General features: G+C 49.5%; 1 long non-coding RNA gene across 4 annotated transcripts in view; it reads left to right on the forward strand.

Annotated features, from left to right (window-relative positions):
• LOC147110339 (uncharacterized) overlaps positions 1–20,700 on the forward strand; it is a 35,514-nt gene extending 14,814 nt beyond the window's left edge. Inside the window, exons 4-5 of one of the 4 annotated variants that reach the window (XR_015079902.1) lie at positions 17,464–17,675; positions 19,178–20,696. This is a non-coding gene — a long non-coding RNA (uncharacterized LOC147110339). The other 3 variants (XR_015079903.1, XR_015079899.1, XR_015079900.1) reach the window with 3 other exon arrangements.
• Positions 20,701–22,795: the final 2,095 nt, after the last annotated feature.

Here is a 22,795-nt window from a genome sequence, read left to right on the forward strand (position 1 = left end):
GTGGGGTTGAGGCGAAGCAATCAGCTTGGACACCCCGGAGAGTTAAATTTTATTTTAAAAATGGGTGACTAGATTGGGCCTCCTCGCTCAAGGGACCAAGGAGGAGTGGGAAGAGGCTTGTGTGGCGCATAAACACCGGCACAGGCTTATTGGGCCGAATGGCCTGTTTCTCATAGAGTCATGGGGCTGGATTTTCATTGGGCCGTAGAGTCGGGATTGGAGGCGTGTTGGGGGTTAAAATCCCTAAATCAGGGGTCCCGACCCCATCCCGCACCCAACCCGCCTCCATGCAAGTTTCAAAGGAGGCGAGTATCCGCCCCACACTGAGACCAGCCTACCCGAGGCGGGAAGGGATTAGTGCCAATTAACTGCCTGTTAACAGGTAGTTAACAGGCAGTTTTTAGCCTAATCCCTATTTTTGATGTTGAACTGTGGGATTCCCGACGGCTCCAAACCACGCCAAGTTAGAGGAGTCGGGCCGTCGGGTTGAAGGGCTTGGAGGGGTCAAGATGTCAGTGTTCAGGTGAGTGATGTGTGCATGAGTGCAAAGGTAAGTGTGTTTGGTGTGTCTAAAGTTTTTAAAGAAGTTTAAATTACCTTTTCTTACCTTTTCAGCCTTCCTTCCTTTAGGTCTCGGGAGTCCCTCATCTCACCGGCACAGAAAGCAGAATGGCTGCGAACTGTCAAAAGTGACAGCCTTCAGCTTTCTGTGCAGGAGAGATTTCTAACTGAGTCTGTGGAGAAGGACTCAGGTTAGAAGTAAGACTGTCAGTGTTTGACAGCTTCAAACAGCTGTGAAACGCTGATATTTCATCTGTCAAAACCTCTTGACAGATGAAATTTCAGTCTGTGACATCACCTGTTGCCAGGTGGCCCTTAATTGGCCTGCTGAGCCCGCTGGGCGGGCTCAACAAGGTCAATCAAGTGAAAATCGCGTGGATTGGCTACATCTCGATGGAGGCGGGACTACAACCCTGAAAGTTGTAGTCCCACCTCCTACCAGACTCCTGAATGAAAATCCAGCCCCTAGAGTTATACAGCACAGAAAGAGGCCCTTCGGCCCATCGTGTCTGTGCCGGCCATCAAGCCCTGTCTATTCTAATCCCATTTTGCAGCACTTGGTCCGTAGCCTTGTATGCTATGGCGTTTCAAGTGCTCATCTAAATGCTTCTTGAATGTTGTGAGGGTTCCTGCCTCTACCATCCTTTCAGGCAGTGAGTTCCAGATTCCAACCATCCTCTGGGTGAAAAAGTTTTTCCTCAAATCCCCGCTAAACCTCCTGCCCCTTACCTTGAAACTATGCCCCCTGGTTATTGACCCCTCTGCTAAGGGGGAAAGTTTCTTTCTATCTACCCTATCTATGCCCCTCATAATTTTGTACACCTCAATCAGGTCCCCCCTCAGCCTTCCCTGCTCTAAGGAAAACAACCCCAGCCTGTCCAGTCTCTCTTCATAGCTGAAGCGCTCCAGCCCAGGTAACATCCTGGTGAATCTCCTCTGCACCTTCTCCAATGCAATCACATCCTTCCTATAGTGTGGCAACCAGAACTGCACACAGTATTCCAGCTGTGGCCTAACTAGCGTTTTGTACAGCTCCATCATAACCTCCCTGCTCTTATATTCTATGCCTCGGCTAATGAAGGCAAGTATCCCATATGCCTTTTTAACCACCCAGGGTCTTGAGGGAAGTAGCGGTAGGGATTGTGGATGCATTGGTAATAATTTTCCAAAACTCACTGGACTCAGCAAAGGTCCCGGCAGATTGGAAAACTGCTAATGTAACACCCTTATTTAAAAATGGTAGTAGGCAGAAGGCTGGAAACTATAGACCTGTTAGCCTAACATCTGTGGTTGGTAAAATGTTAGAGTCCATTATTAAGGAGACAGTAACGGGACATTTGGATAAACATAATTTAATAGGGCAAACTCAGCATGGTTTCATGAAGGGGAAGTCATGTTTAACAAATTTGCTTGAGTTTTTTGAGGAAGTAACATACAGGGTGGATAAAGGGGAACCAGTGGACGTAGTGTATTTAGACTTCCAAAAGGCATTTGACAAGGTGCCACACAAAAGATTATTGCTCAAGATAAAAAATCACGGGATTGGGGGTAATATTCTGGCGTGGGTGGAGGATTGGCTCTCTAACAGAAAGCAGAGAGTTGGGATAAATGGTTCGTTCTCAGATTGGCAACCAGTAACTAGTGGTGTTCCGCAGGGGTCAGTGCTGGGTCCCCAACTCTTTACAATCTATATTAATGATTTGGAGGAGGGGACCGAGTGTAACATATCAAAGTTTGCAGATGATACAAAGATGGGAGGGAAAGTAGTGAGTGAGGAGGACATAAAAAACCTGCAAAGGGACATAGACAGGCTAAGTAAGTGGGCAGAGATTTGGCAGATGGAATACAATACTGGAAAGTGTGAGGTTATGCACTTTGGCAGGAAAAATCATAGAGCAAGTTATTATCTTAATGGCAAGAAACTGGAAAGTACTGTAGTACAAAGGGATCTGGGGGTCCTGGTGCACGAAACTCAAAAAGTTAGTATGCAGGTGCAGCAAGTGATTAAGAAGGCCAATGGAATGTTGGCTTTTATTGCTAGGGGGTTGGAATATAAAAACAGGGAGGTATTGCTGCAGTTGTACAAGGTATTGGTGAGGCCGCACCTGGAATACTGCATACAGTTTTAGTGTCCATACTTAAGAAAAGACATACTTGCTCTCGAGTCAGTACAAAGAAGGTTCACTCGGTTAATCCCGGGGATGAGGGGGTGGTCATATGAGGAGAGGTTGAGTAGATTGGGACTCTACTCATTGGAGTTCAGAAGAATGAGAGGCGATCTTATTGAAACATATAAGATTGTGAAGGTCCTTGATCGGGTGGATGCGGTGAGGATGTTCCCAATGATGGGTGAAACTAGAACTAGGGGGCATAATCTTAAAATAAGGGGCTGCTCATTCAAAACTGAGATGAGGAGAAACTTCTTCACTCAGAGGGTGGTAGGTTTGTGGAATTTGCTGCCCCAGAAAGCTGTGGAAGCTACATCATTAAATAAATTTAAAACAGAAATAGATAGTTTCCTAGAAGTAAAGGGAATAAAGGGTTACGGGGAGCGGGCAGGAAATTGGACATGAGTCTGGGTTCGGAATGGTCATGGCCCTGTGGGTAGTGGAGCGGGCCCAGGGGCCGTGTAGCCTTGTTCTGCTCCTACTGTGTTCTAATTCTGTTAGATTTCAGGAGATGGTTTTATTCCTGTTCCTGGCTGGGGTGGAGATCGCCTTTACAGAAGGTAAGTACTGTAGAAAATATAGGGACAGAGTGATCTCCTGGAAGAATTTCGATCGCCTAGATGGGTCGGAGAGGAATTTCCCAGATTTTTTTCTCCCAAATTGGCCATTGGGTCTTTATCTGGTTTTTCGCCTCTCCCGGGAGATCACATGGGTTCGGGTGGATGCAGAGTGATAGAAGATTTGAGGTTAGGATCAGATCAGCCATGATCTTATTGAATGGTGGAGCAGGCTCGAGGGGCCGATTGGCCTACTCCTGCTCCTATTTCTTATGTTCTTATGTTCTTATCTACCTGTCCTGCTGTCTTCAGGGATCTATGTACATGCACACCAAGGTCCCTCTGATCTTCTGTCCTTCCTAGGGTTCTACCATTCATTGTGTATTCCCTTGCCTTGCTAGTCCTCCCAAAATGCATCATCTCACACTTTTCAGGGTTAAATTCCATTTGCCACTGATCTGCCCATCTGACCAACCCGTCTATATCGTCCTGTAGCCTGAGGCTTCCCTCCTCGCTATTTACCGCTCCACCAATTTTCGTGTCATCTGCGAACTTACTAATCATATCTCCTACATTCATATCTAAATCAGTAATGTACACTACAAACAGCAAAGGACCCAGCACCGATCCCTGCAGTACACCACTGGACACAGGCTTCCTGTCACAAAAACAACCTTCGACCATCACCCTCTGCCTCCTGCCACTAAGCCAATATTGGATCCAATGTGCCAAATTGCCCTGGATCCCATGGGCTCTTACCTTATTGACCAGTCTCCCATGCGGGACTTTGTCAAAAGCCTTACTGAAGTCCATGTAGACTACATCAACTGCACTACCCTCATCTACGCACCTAGTCACCCCCTCGAAAAATTCAATCAAATTGGTTAGACATGATCTCCCCCTGACAAAGCCATGCTGACTATCCTTGATTAATCCTTGCCTCTCCAAGTGGAGACTAATTCTGTCCCTCAGAATTTTTTCCAATAATTTCCCTACCACTGATGTTAGGCTCACTGGCCTGTAATTCCCTAGTTTATCCCTACTACCCTTCTTGAATAATGGTACTACGTTAGCTGTCCTCCAGTCCTCTGGCACCTCCCCTGTGGCCAGAGAGGATCTGAAAATTTGTGTCAGAGCCCCTGCAGTCTCCTCCCTTGCCTCACACAGCAGCCTGGGATACATCTCGTCTGGGCCTGGGGATTTATCCACTTTTAAGCCCGCTAAAACCGCTAGTACTTCCTCCCTCTCAATACTAATTTGTTCAAGTATATCACAATCCCCCTGCCTGATTTCTATGTCTACGTCGTCCTTCTCCATAGTGAACACAGATGCAAAATATTCATTTAAAACCTCACCCACATCTTCCGGCGCTACACACAGATTGCTACTTTGGTCCCTAATGGGCCCTACTCTTTCCCTGGTTATCCTCTTGCCCTTAATATATTTATAAAACACCTTGGGATTTTCCTTTATTTTGCCCACCAGTGTTTTTTCATGCCCCCTCTTCGGTCTCCTAATTTATTTTTTAAGTACCCCCCTGCACTTTCTATACTCCTCTAGGGCTTCCACTGTTGTTAGTCCTTTGTATCTGCCAAAAGCCTCCCTTTTTTTCCTAATCCATTCTTGTATATCCCTTGACATCCAGGGTTCCCTGGGCTTGTTGGTCCCACCCTTGACCTTTACGGGAACATGTTGGCGTTGTACTCTCTCTATTTCCTTTCTGAAAGACTCAGTGCTCTGATGTGGATTTTCCTACAAGTAGCTGATCCCAGTCCACTTTGGCCAGATCCTGCTTTATCATATTAAAATCGGCCTTCCCCCAATTTAGAACCTTTATTTCTGGTCCATCTTTGTCCTTTTCCATGACTACCTTAAATCTCACCAAATTAAGGTCACTGTCGTTAAAATGCTCTCCTACTGACACATCTACCACTTGCCCAGCTACATTCCCTAGAATTAGGTCCAGTGTCGCCCCCTCTCTTGTAGGACTTTCTACATGCTGGCTCAAAAAGCTCTCCTGGATGCACTTTAAGAATTCCGCACCCTCTAAGCCCTTCACACTCTGACTATCCCAGTTAATATTGGGGAAGTTGAAATCCCCTACTATTATTACCCTATTATTTCTACACTTCTCTGAGATTTGCCTACATATCTGTTCCTCTATCTCCCCCTGACTGTTTGGGGGCCTATAGTACATTCCCAGCAAAGTGCTTGCCCCCTTTTTGTTTTTAAGTTCTACCCATATGGCCTCATTAGAGGAACCTGCTAAGATATCATCCTTCCTGTGCTGTATATTCTATGTAATCCTATGTAAATATCTGTTCAGCATTCTACACATAGAAGAGCGCTGACTATAACGTTGAACACCCATTGTTGGGAAACAAAAGGCAATTGTAGCATCACACCAACCAGAGGCTGTCATCTGAAATACCCGCATGCACGAATTGACTGTGCACAATTATGTTTGAGAAGATACCACGTCATAAGGGAGCAAAGACTGGCAGAGGAACAGATGGGAGGTTAAACAGGACACTTGGACTGACAGTTTAACAGATGCACAAACTGACATACTAATTAATGTAGTGACTACTGGCGTGTTGCACAGACTGAACAGGAATATTACTGCCGTGAATCCAGCGTGTGTTATATTCACATCATAGTATTTATTCTTTACGTTTGATGATGTTTATTTTTATTGTTGCTTATTAAGGTGAGACATCTTAGTAGAGGGAACGTCAGCAGCGGCATCAAACATCCGAGATCAGGTAGAACACAGGTTAGACAACAGCAACAACCACCTGCATTTATATAGTGCCCTGAACGTCCCAAGGCGCTTCACAGGAGCGTTATCAAACAAAATTTGACACCGAGTCACACTAGGAGATGTTAGGACAGGAGGCCAAATACTTGGTCAAAGAGGTAGGTTTTTAAGGAGCGTCTTTAAGGTGGAGAGAGAGAGAGGCGGAGAGGTTTAGGGAGGGAATTCCAGAGCTCGGGCCCCAGGCAGCTGAAGGCACGGACGCCAATGGTGGAACGATTAAAATCGGGGATGCGCAAGAGGCCAGAATTGGAGGAGTGCGGAGATCTCGGAGGGTTGTAGGGCTGGAGGAGGTTACAGAGATCGGCAGGGGCGAGGCTGTGGAGGGATTGGCCGGGAATTTCCTGTGGGCCGGTTGGGGGTGAGCCCAAGGATCGGCACTCCCTACACTGGGAGTTCCAATCTCCTCATCCTTAATGGGTACATTTTCAGGGATAAATTTCAGTGGGATTAGGTTTATCAGCCTTCAGAAAGGTGCAAGTGGGCCTGCTGGGGTGTGGTTTCCGCCCCGCCACAGCACCGAAATGGCCCTTATCAAAGTCACAAATGAATTCCTATGTGCTGCGACTATGGTAAACTATCCCTCCTCACCCTACTGGATCCCTCTGCCGCCTTTGACACGGTGGACCACACCATCCTCCTCCAACACCTCTCCTCCGTCGTCCAGCTGGGTGGGATTGCACTCGCCTGGTTCCATTCTTATCTATCCAGTCGCGGCGGCCGTGCCCTAAGTTGCCTAGGCCCCAAGCTCTGGAATTCCCTGCCAAATCTCGCCGCCTCTCTACCTCTTGTTCCTCCTCTCCTTTAAGACGCTTCTTAAAACCTACCTCTTTGACCAAGCTTTTGGTCTCCTGTCCTAATGCCTCCTAGTGTGAATCAGCGTCAAATTCTGTCCGTTAACACTCCTGTGGAGTGTCCTTGGGGACGTTTTACTACATTAAAGGCGCTATAGAAATGCAAGTTGTGCAAGGCCCAGCCCGGTCGTAGCTAAATCTCCTGCCAGAGTTACATAGAAACATAGAAGATAGGAGCAGGAGTAGGCCATTCGGCCCCTCGAGCCTGCTCCGCCATTTAATGAGATCATGGCTGATCATCCAAATTCAGTACCCTGTCCCTGCTTTCACCCCATATCCCTTGATCCCTTTAGCCTTAAGAAATATATCTAACTCCTTCTTGAATATATTTAATCAATTGGCCTCAACTGCCCTGTGTGGCAGAGAATTCCACAGGTTCACCACTCTCTGGGTGAAGAAATTCCTCCTCATCTCAGTCCTATATGGCTTACCCCTTATCCTTAGACTGTGACCCCTGGTTCTGGACTCCCCCGCCATCGGGAACATCCTTCCTGCATCTAGTCCGTCTAGTCCTGTTAGAATTTTATAATGAGATCCCCTCTCATTCTTCTAAACTCTAGCGAATATAAGCTTAATCGACCCAATCTCTCCTCATACGTCATTCCTGCCATCCCAGGTAACAGTCTGATGGGAATGTGGGAATCCACTAGGATGGCTGAGCAAATTCAGGGTCAAGGGTTTCAGCATTTTGGTTGAACCTTGACAAGGAATCCAGGCACTTAATGAAAGCACCAGAGGTTGGCGGGGGGGTGGGGGGGGGGGGACGGAGGGGGGTGGTGGTGCTTGGCAGAGCACTGCCTATTTCTATGGTGATTATCAACAATTTTCTCATCATGTGAGACCATATCGGGCAAAACCACCAATCCCAGGACATTGTTTAATGAGACTCAACGGGGAGGGGTGGGGCGGGGGGAGTGGGGGGGAGAAAAAGTTGCTTAGTGCCCAACTATAGGCGGGATATGGGCAGTACCTATCCCGCCTCCAGGGACAACTCGTGGGAGCAATTCGGCACAACTGTCTCGCCAGCAATGGCCATCAGGCAAGTCCCGGGGAGGGGCGGGGGTTTGGAGTGGGGTATATATATCCCTGTTAGATATACAATGGTAACGGAGATATAACAAAAAGCCGCGAATGCTGAAAGTCCAAAGCCTTTGCACGTTGTTGTTGTTTCGACACGCTCTGACCGTTATCTAGTCTGCAGCGCTTTCGCATCCCTGCCCCGGTTTGTGTTAACGTACAAGCTATTCGGGCCATTATCTTCCTCTTTTTGAATGTAATCAGCATAGCTGAACCATTGACCTTTTCCCTTTATGCCTCGGTCAGTCCTATGAAGGGGCTCCCCCGCCCCTCAACCTTGCTACGTGCGTTCTGATCGAAGGCAACAAGCTGAAACTTTAACCTCGCTTCTCTTTCAGATGCTGACTGACCTGAGGTGCCTTTCTTCCAGCCTTTGTTTATAATTATGAGGGTTGGTGCAGTCAAGCGTCGGAGTTTCAAAGCTAGAGCTACAGAAGCATACGGGGAGTAGATGACATAATGGAATATGACACTGTCATTATACCTCTGATACTCAGCGTCAATTCCAGTTCATGCTGAGAGGGATGAAAACCTCGTGTGTCGAGCAGCTGGTGAATCCTAAGTGGAATGAGTTTGTGTATCTCAATACAGTTCCCAGTGGACAGGAGTCCATAGCATAAAGCCTCCCATTATCTGACACTGTCAACTGGGAAATCTCATTCAGAGGGCTCATAATTACATCACATACAATTTACAGCATAGAAACAGGCCATTCGGTCCAACCGATCTATGCTGGTGTTTACCCTCCACACGAGCCTCCTCCCACACTAGTTACTTCATCTCAACCTATCACCATAACCCTCTATTCCTTTCTCCATCTGGTGCTTAGCCAGCTTCCCCTTAAATGCACCTGTGCTAGTCACCTCAACCACTCCCTGTGGTAGCGAGTTCCACATTCTCACCACTCTCTGGGTGAAGAAGTTTCTCCTGAATTCCCTATTGGATTTATTAGTGACTGTCTTATATTTATGGCCCTTAGCTTTGGTCTCCCTCACAAGTGGAAACATCGGGTTCGATTTTCCAAGCCCCGAGGAGGCGGGTTTGGAGGTGGGAAAATTGCAGAATCGGGGGGCAGGAACCCATCCCGCCCCCACCCCGCCTCCGTGCCAATGTCCCAGGAGGCAGGTATCCGACCTGTGCTGGGAGCCGCCTCCCCGAGGCAGGAAGGGGATTAGTGCCAATTAACTACCTGTTAACAGGTAGTTAACAGGCAGTTTTTTGCCTAATCCCTATTTTGAGCTCTGAAGTGTGGGTTGTCCGACGGCTCCGAACCACGCCAAGTTAGCGAGGCAGACTGTCGGTCTGCAGGGGTTGGAGGGGTCGAGATGTCCGTTGTGCAGGTGAGTGATGCGTGCATGTGTGCAGAGGTAAGTGTGTGAAGTAAGTGTAAAGTGTTTTAATAAGTTTTACTTTGTAGGAATCAACGGATTCCTATCTAAATCACTGAGGTCGAGGCAGTTCAGTAAATTAACCGAATTTAATTAAACTGGTGAACAAAACAAAAACATGCAGGAGCAACAGCAAACAGGTCTACACAGTAACTAGTTCCACGAGGTCTGAACTCAGAACCTCCCACCTCTGATGTCATGACGTCATCACGTTTCCCGCCACTCGGGGCACCGCGTGACCAATGTGATGACGTCATCGCGTTGTTTCAGGGTTTTTACAGAAAGCTTGTTTACACTCAGCAAACGGACATAGGTGCTGTAACATTGCTTTAAAGACAGTTATTCATTTGTACAGGAGTTAATTGGTGGTTTTACCACATGCGCCCCCCCAGAAGTGTCTTTAATCATCAAAGTCAATCGCCGAGGAGGTCGGACAATCCTGTCGGACCGACTCCGATATTCCCGGGGAGGAATGGATGGTGCAGGAGAGGAGCTGGGCCGCGGGGCCGATGGGCCAGGCGTAGCGGCCGCAGGCGGTCGTCCACGACGCAGCGGTTGCGCTGTTTCGACTGGCTGGCCGAGGTCCAGGTGTGCAGCCTTGAGGCGGTCCACGGAAATGTAGTCGGGCGTCCCACCGGCGTTTACCAGAAAACTCTTGGCGCCCGCCTTCAGTACCCGGAAGGGGCCCGTGTATGGAGGCATGAGGGGACTACGGTGGGCATCGTGCCGTACAAAAACGAATTTAGCCCTCATTAGCATTGGCGGAACATGTGACGCAGGCAGTCCATGCTGTGAAGTCGGAATGGGCCGGAAAGCGTGCGCCGCGGCTCGGTGAGCCTTCAGCTGTTCAGTGGTGGACCATGGACGCGTCGGCGACGGGAGAAACTCGCCGGGGACCCTGAGCGGCTGGCCATAGACCAATTCAGCGGCCGACGCCTGCAGGTCCTCTTTAGGTGCCGTGCGCAACCTGAGCATTACCCATGGCAACTTATCCATCCACGTGGTCCCTTGGAGGGTGGCCCGCAGCGATGCCTTCAGAGAACGATGGAAGCGTTCGCATAACCCATTGGCCTGCGGGTGGTAAGCCGTGGTGCGATGGAGCTTGGCGCCCAATTCTGAAGCCACGGCGTTCCACAGAGCAGAGGAGAACTGCGGCCCGCGGTCCAATGAAATGTCCGACGGCACACCGAAACGGGCAACTCAGGACGAAAGAAAAGCCCGAGTGACGTCCGCGGAGGTGGTGGATGTCAATGGAATGGCCTCCGGCCATCTGGTGGTACGGTCGACGATTGTCAGCAGATGCGTGAACCCTTGTGACGGTGGTAGTGGGCCCACGAGGTCGATATGAACATGATCAAATCGCCGCTCCGGTACCTCGAAAATGGCGACAGGAGCTTTAACGTGGCGCTGCACCTTCGCTCTCTGGCACACGACACAGGTGTTGGCCCAGTCGCGCACATCTTTTCGCATTCCCCTCCAGACAAACTTGGATGCTAACAACTTCTGTGACGCCCGCACACCCGGGTGGGCGAGGTTGTGCATGATATCGAAGACTTTCCTGAGCCAGGATGACGGAACAATCGGGCGTGGGTCTCCCAGGGAGACATCGCAGAGCAAGGATGTGCCGTCTGAGTGGAAAAGTACGTCCACTGGCCGCAGGCTGGACGAATCAGAATGGAAAGCGTGCGTCTCCGGGTCAGCCGCTTGGTCGACCGCCATTAGTGAATAGTCGAGGCCCAGTTGGACGGCCTGGATGGCCGCACGTGAAAGGCAGTCGGCAACCACGTTGTCCTTGCCGACCACATGACGGATGTCGGTGGTAAACTCGGAGATGAACGTGAGTTGCCGTTGCTGTCGGGCCGACCACGGCTCAGTTGTCTTGACCATGGCAAACGTCAGGGGCTTGTGATCCACGAAAGCGACGAATTGGCGTCCTTCTAATAAAAAATGAAAGTGGCGGATGGCCAGGAACAACGCCAACAGCTCTCGGTCAAATGTGCTATAGCTACGTTCGTTACTACGTAACTGGCGGCTAAAAAACACCAGCGGTTGCCATGCCCCGTCGACCCATTGCTCTTGCACGGCGCCGACGGCGTAGTCCGACGCATCTGTTGTGAGCGCGATGGTGGCGCCGGGCAGCGGGTGCGCTAACATCGTCGCATTGGCGAGGGCCTCCTTCGTGTCCCCAAATGCGCGGTCCATGACCGACGACCAGATCACCGGTTCTTTCCCCGGTTTCCCTCGGAGTGCCTCGTAGAGCGGCCGCATGAGCTGGGCAGCCCGGGGGACAAAGCGATGGTAAAAGTTTACCATGCCGAGGAATTCTTGGAGCGCCTTGACGGGTTGCGGCCATGGGAACGCCGCGACGGCTGCCACTTTCGCCCTGAGTGGCAGTGCCCCTTCCGCGGTGATGCGGTGGCCCAGAAAATCGATCTGCCTCAGACCAAATTGGCACTTGTTTGGGTTAACTATAAGGCCGTGCTCCTGGAGACGACGGAAAAGGACACGCAGGTGACATAGGTGTTCTTCCTTTGACGCGCTGGCGACGAGGATGTCATCGAGGTATACGAAAAGGAACTTGAGGTCCCGGAGCACCGAATCCATGAGGCGTTGGAACGCCTGCGCCGCATTTTTAAGCCCGAAAGGCATCCGTAAAAATTCAAAGAGGCCAAATGGGGTAATGACCGCCGTTTTCTGGACGTCTTGAGGGTGGACGGGCACCTGGTGGTATCCGCGGACGAGGTCGATCTTGGAGAACCACGACGTGCTGGCCAAATGGGCGGAAAAATCTTGAATATATGGTATCGGGTACCGGTCTGGAGTTGTGACCTCGTTGAGGCGCTGATAATCACCACAGGCCTGCCACCCGCCGCCGGGCTTTGGCACGATGTGTAGCGGGGACGACCAGGGACTGTCAGATCGGCGAACGATGCCCAACCGCTCCATAGTGGCGAATTCCGCCTTCGCGGCCTCGAGTTTACTGGCCTCTAATCGCCGAGCCCGGGCGTAAACCGGGGGGCCGGTTGTCGCGATGTGGTGTTCAACACCGTGTTTGGCGGTCGTCGCAGAGAAAGTGGGTCGAGCAAGCTCCGGAAATTCCTTGCGCAGGCGGGCGAACTCGTCGGGCGGCGACTCGGTGCGGGCAACCGCGTGGATCGCGCCGAGGCCCCGAAAACCGGGGATGGGGGCTCGTGAGGCGGCATGGATCAGGCGGCGATTACGTACGTCGACCAGTAGGTCATGCGTGCAGAAAAAATCAGCACCGAGGATTGCCAGTGGTATCGTGGCGGTGATAAACTCCCAGTGGAAGAGTTGGCCGCCAAGACACAATCGGATACGCCGCTTCCCATACGTACGGATGGCGCTGCCATTGGCGGCCTGTAGTGGAGAACCGCGCCGCCCAGATTGGACGTCGAGAACCGAAGCGGGGAGGATGCTGCAATGAGCGCCCGTGTCGTATAAGAAACGCCGGCCCGAAATGGAGTCAGTGATGTACAACAATTTCCCGGAATCACCAACTGTCATTGTGGAGGCGAAACCGACCTCGGGCCTTCCCTTCCGGTCGCGCAATCGCTGTTGCTGCTTTCTCGGTGCCGGTGGCACGAATTTACACAGGGGTCAGCAGCATCTGGCTTACTGACTGAAACGGGCGTGGTAGTAGCAAAAGCCGGTCTGTGGAGGTGCCGAGGCGGGGTTCTTGGAGGCGGGGCGCGTCGAGGTGGTGCAATACTGTTGCATCACCGCGTAAATGGTGTCGGCTTCGGCCGCGAGCGCCACACCGTCCGTAGCCGTTGACCCGGCCAGGGCTGCTTGTACCTGCTCAGGGAGCTGGCTGAGGAACAGTTCACGAAATATAAAACACTGCGGCTCAGACCCGAGGAGGGTGAGCATGTGGCTCATCAACTCGGAAGGCTTAGCATCGCCTAACCCGGGGAGTGCGAGCTAGCGTCGTGCGCGCTCTGCCTTTGTGAGACCGAATACCTGCAGGAGGCACGCCTTGAGCGTTTCGTACTTGTTCTCCGCGGGCGGGGTCTCCAGCAGGCTGATAATGCGGGAAGCCGTCGAGCTGTCCAGTGCAGAGACCACATACAGGTAACGGGTCTGATCCAGCACTATGTTTCGCAGTTGGAACTGAGCCTCCGCTTGAACGAACCAGGAGGCTGCCTGTTGTTCCCAAAATTGAGGGAGCTTCAAACTCGCTGCACTTACATCCATCTTGTTCTTGAGCTTGTCTCCGCGAAAATCGTCCACGAAGCTTCGGGGTCACCAATGTAGGAATCAACGGATTCCTATCTAAATCACTGAGGTCGAGGCAGTTCAGTAAATTAACCGAATTTAATTAAACTGGTGAACAAAACAAAAACATGCAGGAGCAACAGCAAACAGGTCTACACAGTAACTAGTTCCACAAGGTCTGAACTCAGAACCTCCCACCTCTGACGTCATGACGTCATCACGTTTCCCGCCACTCGGGGCACCACGTGACCAACGTGATGATGTCATCGCGTTGTTTCAGGGTTTTTACAGAAAGCTTGTTTACACTCAGCAAACGGACATAGGTGCTGTAACATTGCTTTAAAGACAGTTATTCATTTGTACAGGAGTTCATTGGTGGTTTTACCACAACTTACCTTTACTTTCTCCTGCAGGCTTCCTTCCTTCAGTTCTCGGGAGTCCCTCAGCTCACCGGCACAGAAAGCAGAATGGCCGCTGAACTGTCAAAATCTGCAGCCTCTGCTTTCTGGTCTGGAGAGATCTCTAACTGAGTCTGAGTAGAAGGACTCAAGTTAGAAGACAGATTGTCAGTGTTTGACAGCTTCACAGAGCTGTCAAACGTTGATTTTTCATCTGTCAAAAGCTCTTGACAGATGAAATGTCAATCGCTGACGTCACCAGTAACCAGGTGTCCCTTAATTGGCCTGCTGAGCCCGCTGGGCGGACTTAACAAGGTCAATCAAGGGAAAATAGCGTGGGTTGGCCACAAGTCAATGGAGGCGGGACTACAACCTCAAAAAGTGGGAGTCCCACCTCCATTACGACCCCATTGACAAAATCCAGCCCATTGTCTCTACGTTGAATATGGAATAAGGAATGTCTGGTGTTGAAGGCAGTAGGTACCATGTCGCTGGTGTAGAGGATGCTGTCCTACAGGTTGTGGTGGGGGGTTACTGCTGGGAAAGTCTATGGGGAGCTAATATATTCAGTGAGGGTTATAATAGAGGATCCCATTCACTGAAGGGATTTAATAGTGGTTCCCATTCACTGACACTGAGGGATACAAATGGAGGTTCCTATTTATTGTTTTTTTTATTGATTTATTCATTGGGCTTGGGCTGCATCTTTGCTTAGGTTGCCACTTCGGGTCAAGTCGGAGATTCGGGCTGGGTCATTGATCGAAAAGAAAAAGAAAGACTTGCAATTGTATAGCGCCTTTCACGACCTCAGGACGACCCAAAGTGCTTTACAGCCAATGAAGTACTTTTTCAAGTGTAGTCACTGTTGTAATGTTGGAAACGCGGTAGCCAATTTGGGCACAGCAAGCTCCCACAAACAGCAACGTGATAATGACCAGATAATCTGTTTCAGTTATGTTGATTGAGGGATAAATATTGGCCAAGACACCGGCGATAACTCCTCTGCTCTTCCTTGAAATAGTACCCTGGGATCTTTTACTTCCATCTGAGAGCGCAGACAGGGCTTCGATTTAACATCGCATCCGAAAGACGGCACCTCCAACAGTGCGGCACTCCCTCAGCACTGCACTCCCTCAGCACTGCACTGGGAGCGTCAGCCTAGATTTTGTGCTCAAGTCGGGCAGCACGGTGGCATAGTGGTTAGCACTGTTGCCTCACAACGCCAGGGACCCGGGTTCAAATCCGGCCTCGGGTGACTGTCTGTGTGGAGTTTGCACATTCTCCCCGTGTTTGCGTGGGTTTCCTCCGGGTGCTCCGGTTTCCTCCCACAGTCCACAGATGTGCGGGTTAGGTTGATTGGCCATGATAAAAAAATTGGCCCTTAGTGTTAGGGGGGATTAAATACGTGGGGTTACGGGGCTATGGGGATGGGGCTTGGGTGGGATGGCTGTCGGTGTAGGGACCGGGTGCTAGGGTTTGGATGATCAGCCATGATCTCGTTGAATGGCAGAGCAGGCTCGAAGGGCCGAATGGCCTACTCCTGCTCCTATCTTCTATGTTTCTATGTCTTTGGAGTGGGGCTTGAGCCCACAACCTTCTGACTCAGAGGCGAGGGTGCTGTCCACTGAGCCACGGCTGTCTCATCAGCTCTCAGCCTCCACCCCGCCAGTTTTGATTAGCGGCTAGCAAGGGGGCCCTTGTTCGGCCGGAAAACCAAAATCCCGCTGCGTTTTACAGCGGGGGGTGAAATGGCCAAATACAGAAACAACCGAACAGTATAAACATGACCCGTACAGCAGCAGCTCCACGAAGACTGGTCGAAATGGCCCAGTATAATCCCTGCATTCGCCTTGTGTGCAACTCAACAGACAGATTTAAAAAAAGGCACAATAATTTAAGGAGAGTGCTCTGGGGGAGGTGGAAAATTCTGACCTGCGTGTAGCTCACTCTTTGCAAAGTGCTCTGCTAGGTTCTAACAGCAGCCGTTCCCCAATGGGCTGCTGTTACGACTGTAATGGGATGCCCCGACTGCTCCTAATGAGATCACTGCTTGTATTTATTGTTGTAAATAGGCTGAGTGGGAATGAAGAGGTTCTTGCCTCGAACTGTCAGTCCAGTAGTGACTCCTCATTATGTTGTCAGACAAATAGCCAGCTGATCGCGGGATCCGTTAATGTTATGTTGGTCTGGAGGAAGACAGGGAATCAGTGTGGGCAGAATTTCAAGCACCATGTGCCAGAGATTAGCAATGGGATCTAATTTATCATTCATGGCATTGCAATGAATAATTGACAGACAGGTCTAATCTGTACTCCAATCAACTAAAAGATTATTAACCAAAAAAAATGGAAATAAAGTCCTAAAGTTGCATAGAATTACATAGGGCTGAATTTTAACACCCAAAAATGGATGGGTTGGGGTCGGGTCAGATGTAAAAAAAAATTTAAATCTCAAAGCCGACCCCAACCCACCTCCAAGCCGCCCACTTCCAGGTTTAACAGATGCGGGACAAGGGGCGGGCAGCCAACTCGCTCCCAGGAGGTGGGCTGCCAATGTAATTATTTTAATGAGGTTGGCCGTCTCTGATTTAACCTGCTTTGCGGGTTTAACAGTGGCCGGCTGGGTTTCCCAGGCCTCGGGAAACCCGGCAGCTGAAGGGGGGGGTGAGGACAGCTTCGTGGAGAAGGCAAGTGCCCTTACAGCACAGCTTGTGGGCCAGGAGGAGCAGGAGTGCATCCCCGAGCCCCTCCCCAAGCTCCCCCCCATCAAACTCAACCCCCTCCCACCCCATACAAAGATCGCTGGGGTCGGGAATCGCCCCCGGGGTCGGGGATCGAGCCTGCTCCGGAGTCCTCCCTGCCTGACTGGAAGCCAAGCCTGTCAATCAGGCTGACATCCGGGGGGGGAACCTGTCAAGTACAAAAGAGGAAAGCCGGATTTCCCGTCTAAAACTCTGCCCCCCCACCCACCACCCCCCCCTCCCCCCACATAACCCACTCATTAACATCCAGGCCATAGAGTCTACAGCACAGTAACAGGCCATTCGGCCCATGCCGGTGTTTAAGCTCCGCACGTGCTTCCTCCCAACCCCCTCTTCATCTCACCCTATCAGCATATCCTTCTATTCTTTTCTCCCTCGTGTATTTATCTAGCTTCCCCTTAAATGCATCAGAGTATCAGGGGGCTGGCAACAGAATGTGTATCGCAATTTCACAAAAGGCTTGTTGCCTCTGAATATATCCTCGCTTATTAAAGAAAAAGAAAACCCAGGAATTCTGGAAGTAGGAACAGGAAATTATGGCGCGCTACAGAAGCTCGTCAACATATCGCGGAATATTACAGCACTTGTATTTATGTAGCACCTTTCATGTCCTACTTTTAAAGTGCAATCACTGTTGTAATATAGGAAAACGCAGGGAGAACTCGCCTGCTCTTCTTCGAAATAGTGCCGTGCCACCTTTTACGGCAGACAGAGGCCTCGGTTTAACATCCCATCCAAAAGACGACACCTCTGGCAGTGCAGCACTCCCTCAGTACTGCACCGGGCGTGTCAGCCTAGATGAACATTTTATCAAGACTTCGGACTGGGACTTGAACCCACAGCCTTCAGACTCAAAGGTAGGAGCTGCTACCCATTGGGCCACAGCTGAAAACTGCCCTAACTCTGCACTAATTGGGAATCTCACTCAGAGAGATCACAGAGTAGCTGGGGGGAGGGCAAATGGAAAAGCGTCAGCGGGGCACTTCTCGGAGATTGGGGGTGCTGATTCAGACACTGGGATCTTGAAGTGAATAACTGTTCCATTGCTCAACACTAACACCCCCCTGCCTCACCTTAAACAGCATAAAAACATTCACACAGAAAAAAATAACCTATATAGGACTGGGGGAAAAAAAAGACAAACCTGATACAGAACCGATTCTGAAAGGTTATTTTTCAACAAGTCTCAAAACTGCCGACCACTCGTACACTTGGACGGCCCACGCAAGAATAGGCCTCAGAATTCTTCAACCGAACCTTATTTGGTGTCAAGTAATAGAATCGCAGGAAGGACACTGTAAAATGCTGGGCTGTAGGGTAATGCAACTGTAGTGTCAGCTGTGGCTCAGTGGGTAGCACACTCGCCTCTGAGTCATGAAGGTCGTGGGTTCAAGTCCCATTCCAAGTGACTTAAGCACAAAAATCTAGGCTGACACTCCTAGTGCAGTGCTGAGGGAGTGCTGCACTGTCGGAGGTGCTGTCTTTCGGATGAGATGCTAAACCGAGGCCCCCGTCTACCCTCTCAGGGGGACGTAAAAGATTCCACGGCACTATTTCGAAGAAGAGCAGGGGAGTTATCCATGGTGTCCTAGCCAATATTTATCCCTCAACCAATACCTAAAACAGATTATCTAGCCATTATCACATTGCTGTTTGTGAGATCTTGCTGTGTGCAAATTGGCTGCCACATTACAACAGTGACTGTACTTCATTGGCTGAAAAGCGCTTTGGGACGTCATGAAAGGCGCGATGCAAATTCTTTTCTTTACAATGCTCGTAATAGACTTTTCTCATAATATTCACAGATCGGAATGGAGACGGACTCTTTGCTCTGTACCTTCGATTCTTGTAGGCAAATCACTCTTTGTGTTCACAAGTTCCCTCACAGATTTGATGGTGTCAGCTCGCATCGCTTTGAAGAGATAGCCACCCAAACACTTGCTTCTTATTTGCTTCTCTCTCTAGCTGCGGCCTGAGGCAGCGGTCATTGAACTCATCGGCTTCAAGTCCCAGTGCAGCTGTAAATACTTCGGGAAACTTTACAGGACTCCTCTGTTCCAGATACTCTCTGGTTATCACCTTGAGACCAACTGCTCCTGAAATTCAGATTGGATTAAGGGTGAAAAAGGCAGAGAATCACAAGCAGCTCTTGCCATTCTTCATAGATTACACCTTAGATAACAACAACAAGTATTTATATTTATGTCACGCTACATGTAACCCCACCTGACGTAGAGTCATCCAGACTCAAGTCGTCGTTGGCTTGTTCTCTCTACACAGATGCAGCTCTAATCACCTGCTGCGATTTCCAGCAAAAAAAATCTTTTTTTTTATTGTTCGTTTTTTGTTTTTCATACAGACCCCAGCATCTGCAACATTTGACCCCTGGTGACCCCACCTCATTGTTCTTTGATGTAATGTTTTCCTGACTGACCTGTTTGGACACCATCCACACCTTTGATTGCTGTGATTATCTCTCTGCCGAGGTGGGATAAAGGGCAGTAAGAAAGATTACCTGTAATCCTCTGGCAGTGTTCTCTGACTATATAAGCTGTGTTTTTATGCATCTCTTCACTTCACCTGATGAAGGAGCAGCGCTCCGAAAGCTTGTGATTTCAAATAAAGCTGTTGGACTATAACCTGCTGTTGTGTGACTTCTCACATTTGTCCACACCACAAGTATTTATACAGTGCCTTTAATGTAGTAAAACGTCCCAAGGTGCTGCACAGGAGTGTTTTAAGACAAAATTTGACACTGAGCCACATAGGAGATATTAGGACAGGGAGGTACGTTTTAAGGAGCGTCTTAAAGGAGGAAATAGAGATAGAGAGGCGGAGAGGTTTAGGGAGGGAATTCCAGAGCTTAGGGCCCCGGCAGCTGAAGGCACGGCCGCCAATGGTGAGGCGAAGGAAATCGGGGATCCACAAGAGGCCGGAGTTGGAGGAGCGCAGAGATCTCGGAGGGTTGTTGGGCTGGAGGAGATTACAGAGATAGGGAGGGCCGAGGGCCATGGAGGGATTTGAAAACAAGGATGAGAATTTTTAATTCGAGGCATTGCTGGACCGGGAGCGAATGTAGGTCAGCGAACACAGGGGGTGATGGGTGAACGGGACTTGAAGCGAGATAGGACACGGGCCGCAGCGTTTTGGATGTTCTCCTTATTCCTACTGGAAGTATCAACCGTTCACCTTCCAACTCAATCCCCTCCATCTTGGAGCTGGTTGGCTACAGCACTGCTAAGCAGCTCCCAGTTGCATTCCTGGAAAGCTCCCTAATCCATGGGGTCTAATAAGCCTTGTACACAGCCCCGTGTACAGCTTCCATCGGCCTCTTGACTCTCCACAATGAGGAGCGCTGGATGCCTCAGGCTTGGGTCACCCCGTGCACTGAAGGCATTGCAGAAATGCAAGTTGCTGTTCTCTGGAGATTTAGCTACTGCTGCACATGGTTTGTTTATCTGCCACTTATCAGGTTGTGGATTCAAATCCCACTCCAGAGGAGACTTGAGCTCAAGATCTAGGTTGTCACTCTCAGTGCAGTACTGAGGGAGCGCTGCATTGTCAGAGGTGACGTCTATCGGATGAGACGTTAAGCCGAGGTCCTGTCTGCCCTCTCAGATCCCATGGCACTATTTTGGAGAAGAGCAGGGGAGTTCAGCCCGCTGTCTTGGCCAATATTTATCCCTCAACCAACAGCACGAAAAGACAGATGATCTGGTTATTGTCACATTTCTGTTTGTGGGGGCTTGCTGTGCCCAAATAAATTGGCTGCTGCGTTTCCTACATTGTTAAATCCGTGTATCTTGATGTATGGTGTCCTTCAATAAATATGGTGTGGAGATGCCGGAGTTGGACTGGGGTGGACAAATGTAAGAAGTCACACAACACCAGGTTATAGTCCAACAGCTTTATTTGAAATCACAGGCTTTTGGAGCGCTGCTCCTTCACCTGACGAAGGAGCAGCGCTCCGAAAGCTTGTGATTTCAAATAAAGCTGTTGGACTATAACCTGGTGTTGTGTGATTTCCTTCAATAAATAGACAGAGACTGCAGATAACAAACAACAGGTGTTTACTGGATGAGGGTTACTCTAAAACTAACAGTACAGATCCCTATTCAGGGTTTATATACCGGTGTGGTCACTGCCGGTACTACAGCACGGTGGCATAGTGGTTAGCACTGTTGCCTCACAGCGCCAGGGACCCGGGTTCGAATCCGGCCTCAGGCAACTGTCTGTGTGGAGTTTGCACATTCTCCCCGTGTTTGCGTGGGTTTCCTCCAGGTGCTCCGGTTTCCTCCCACAGTCCAAAGATGTGCGGGTTAGGTTGATTGGCTATGATAAATTGACCCTTAATGTTAGGGGGATTAAATACGTGGGGTTACGGGGATAGGGTGGGATATGTGTTGGTGTAGGGGCTACGGGGATCGGGTGGGATATGTGTCGGTGCAGGCTCGATGGGCCGAAATGGCCTCTATCTGCACTGTGGGGTTTCTGTGGTTTCTGTGATACAGTATACAGGAGCTGTAAAAAGTAGTTCTCCCCTTAAAGGTACATACACTACATACATCAGAACAGTGACTATCTTTCTTTCACTTTGGGACATCCTGAGGTTGTGAAAGGCACTATATAAATGCAAGGCTTTCTTTCTTTCTTTCTCTCTCTCCCTTTCTTTCTTTCCCTCCTGCTGTTCAAACCACCTTGGTATTTGATGCACTTGGGAGTGGACACAATTACGCACGCTCATTTATTTGCACCCTTTTTACCCCACAGGTCTTTTTGTGCCTGAGGTAAAATGCAGCTCATGAATAATTAACAAGACTCACTCAGGGCCACTGCGACCCCAACCTGGGCCAGTTACCACTCTGCCGCCTGCACTCTCTCAGTTAGAGCGCACACAAGATGCTGACTCTGTGAAAAGATATACATAGAACTCATTCCCCCTCCAAACCAACTGTTAATAAATCACAGTTTATGTAGGTTGTTAAAAGTTATAAATAAATGAAAACAGCATATCGAAATACAGCCTGTATATATAAAAAGATGAACTGTAGCCATTTGCTAACTCTGCTGCCCTCTGATGGACATCAACAGTAATGTTAGCTTCTCGCCTTAATGTGTTGAGTCCAGACTCGGCATATACGAATTCATACATACTGTAATAGGTCAGTGCTCACCAACCTGTACATTAATACTTGATATTCAGTCAGTTTATCTGAACGCTCTCCATTAAGCGTAATCTTTCAGCATCTAACTTTCAGCCATCCGATCTTTTTTTGCTGGTTTTGGAATCTGTTTAGAAGTCCGTAAAGCCAGGGTATTTTTAAAGATGAAGATGAAGACGATTCTAATTCTCCAGACGGACCAACAAGCCACCAAGACTTGCATTTGTACAGCATCTTTTACAACCTCAGGACGCCCCAAAGCGCTTTACAGCCAATGAAGTACTTTTTTTGAAGTGTAGACACTGTTGTAATGTAGGAAACGCAGCAGCCAATTTGCACATAGCAAGCTCCCACAAACAGCAATGTGATCATTTTAGTTGATGTTGACATAGGATATATGACACAGAAACAGGCCATTCGGCCCAACCAGTCCATGCCGGTGTTTATGCTCCACTTGAGCCTCCTCCCGTCTTTCCTCATCTAACTCTATCAGCGTAACCCTCTATTCCCTTCTCCCTCATATGCTTGTCTAGCCTCCCCTTAAATGCATCTATACTGTTCGCTTCAGCCACTCCCTGTGGTAGCGAGTTCCACATTCTCACCACTCTTTGGGTAAAGAAGTTTCTTCTGAATTCCCTATTGGATTTCTTGGTGACTATCTTATATTGATGGCCTCTAGTTATGCTCTTCCCCACAAGTGGAAACATTCTCTCTGTATCCACTCTATCAAAACCTTTCATAATTTTAAAGACCTCTATTAGGTCACCCCTCAGCCTTCTTTTTTCAAGAGAAAAGAGACCCAGCCTGTTCATCCT

The sequence above is a fragment of the Somniosus microcephalus genome, chromosome 11 (assembly GCF_052327205.1).
Source record: "Somniosus microcephalus isolate GS21.2 chromosome 11, FLI_Smic_1.0, whole genome shotgun sequence".
NCBI classification, from domain to species: Eukaryota; Metazoa; Chordata; class Chondrichthyes; order Squaliformes; family Somniosidae; genus Somniosus; species Somniosus microcephalus.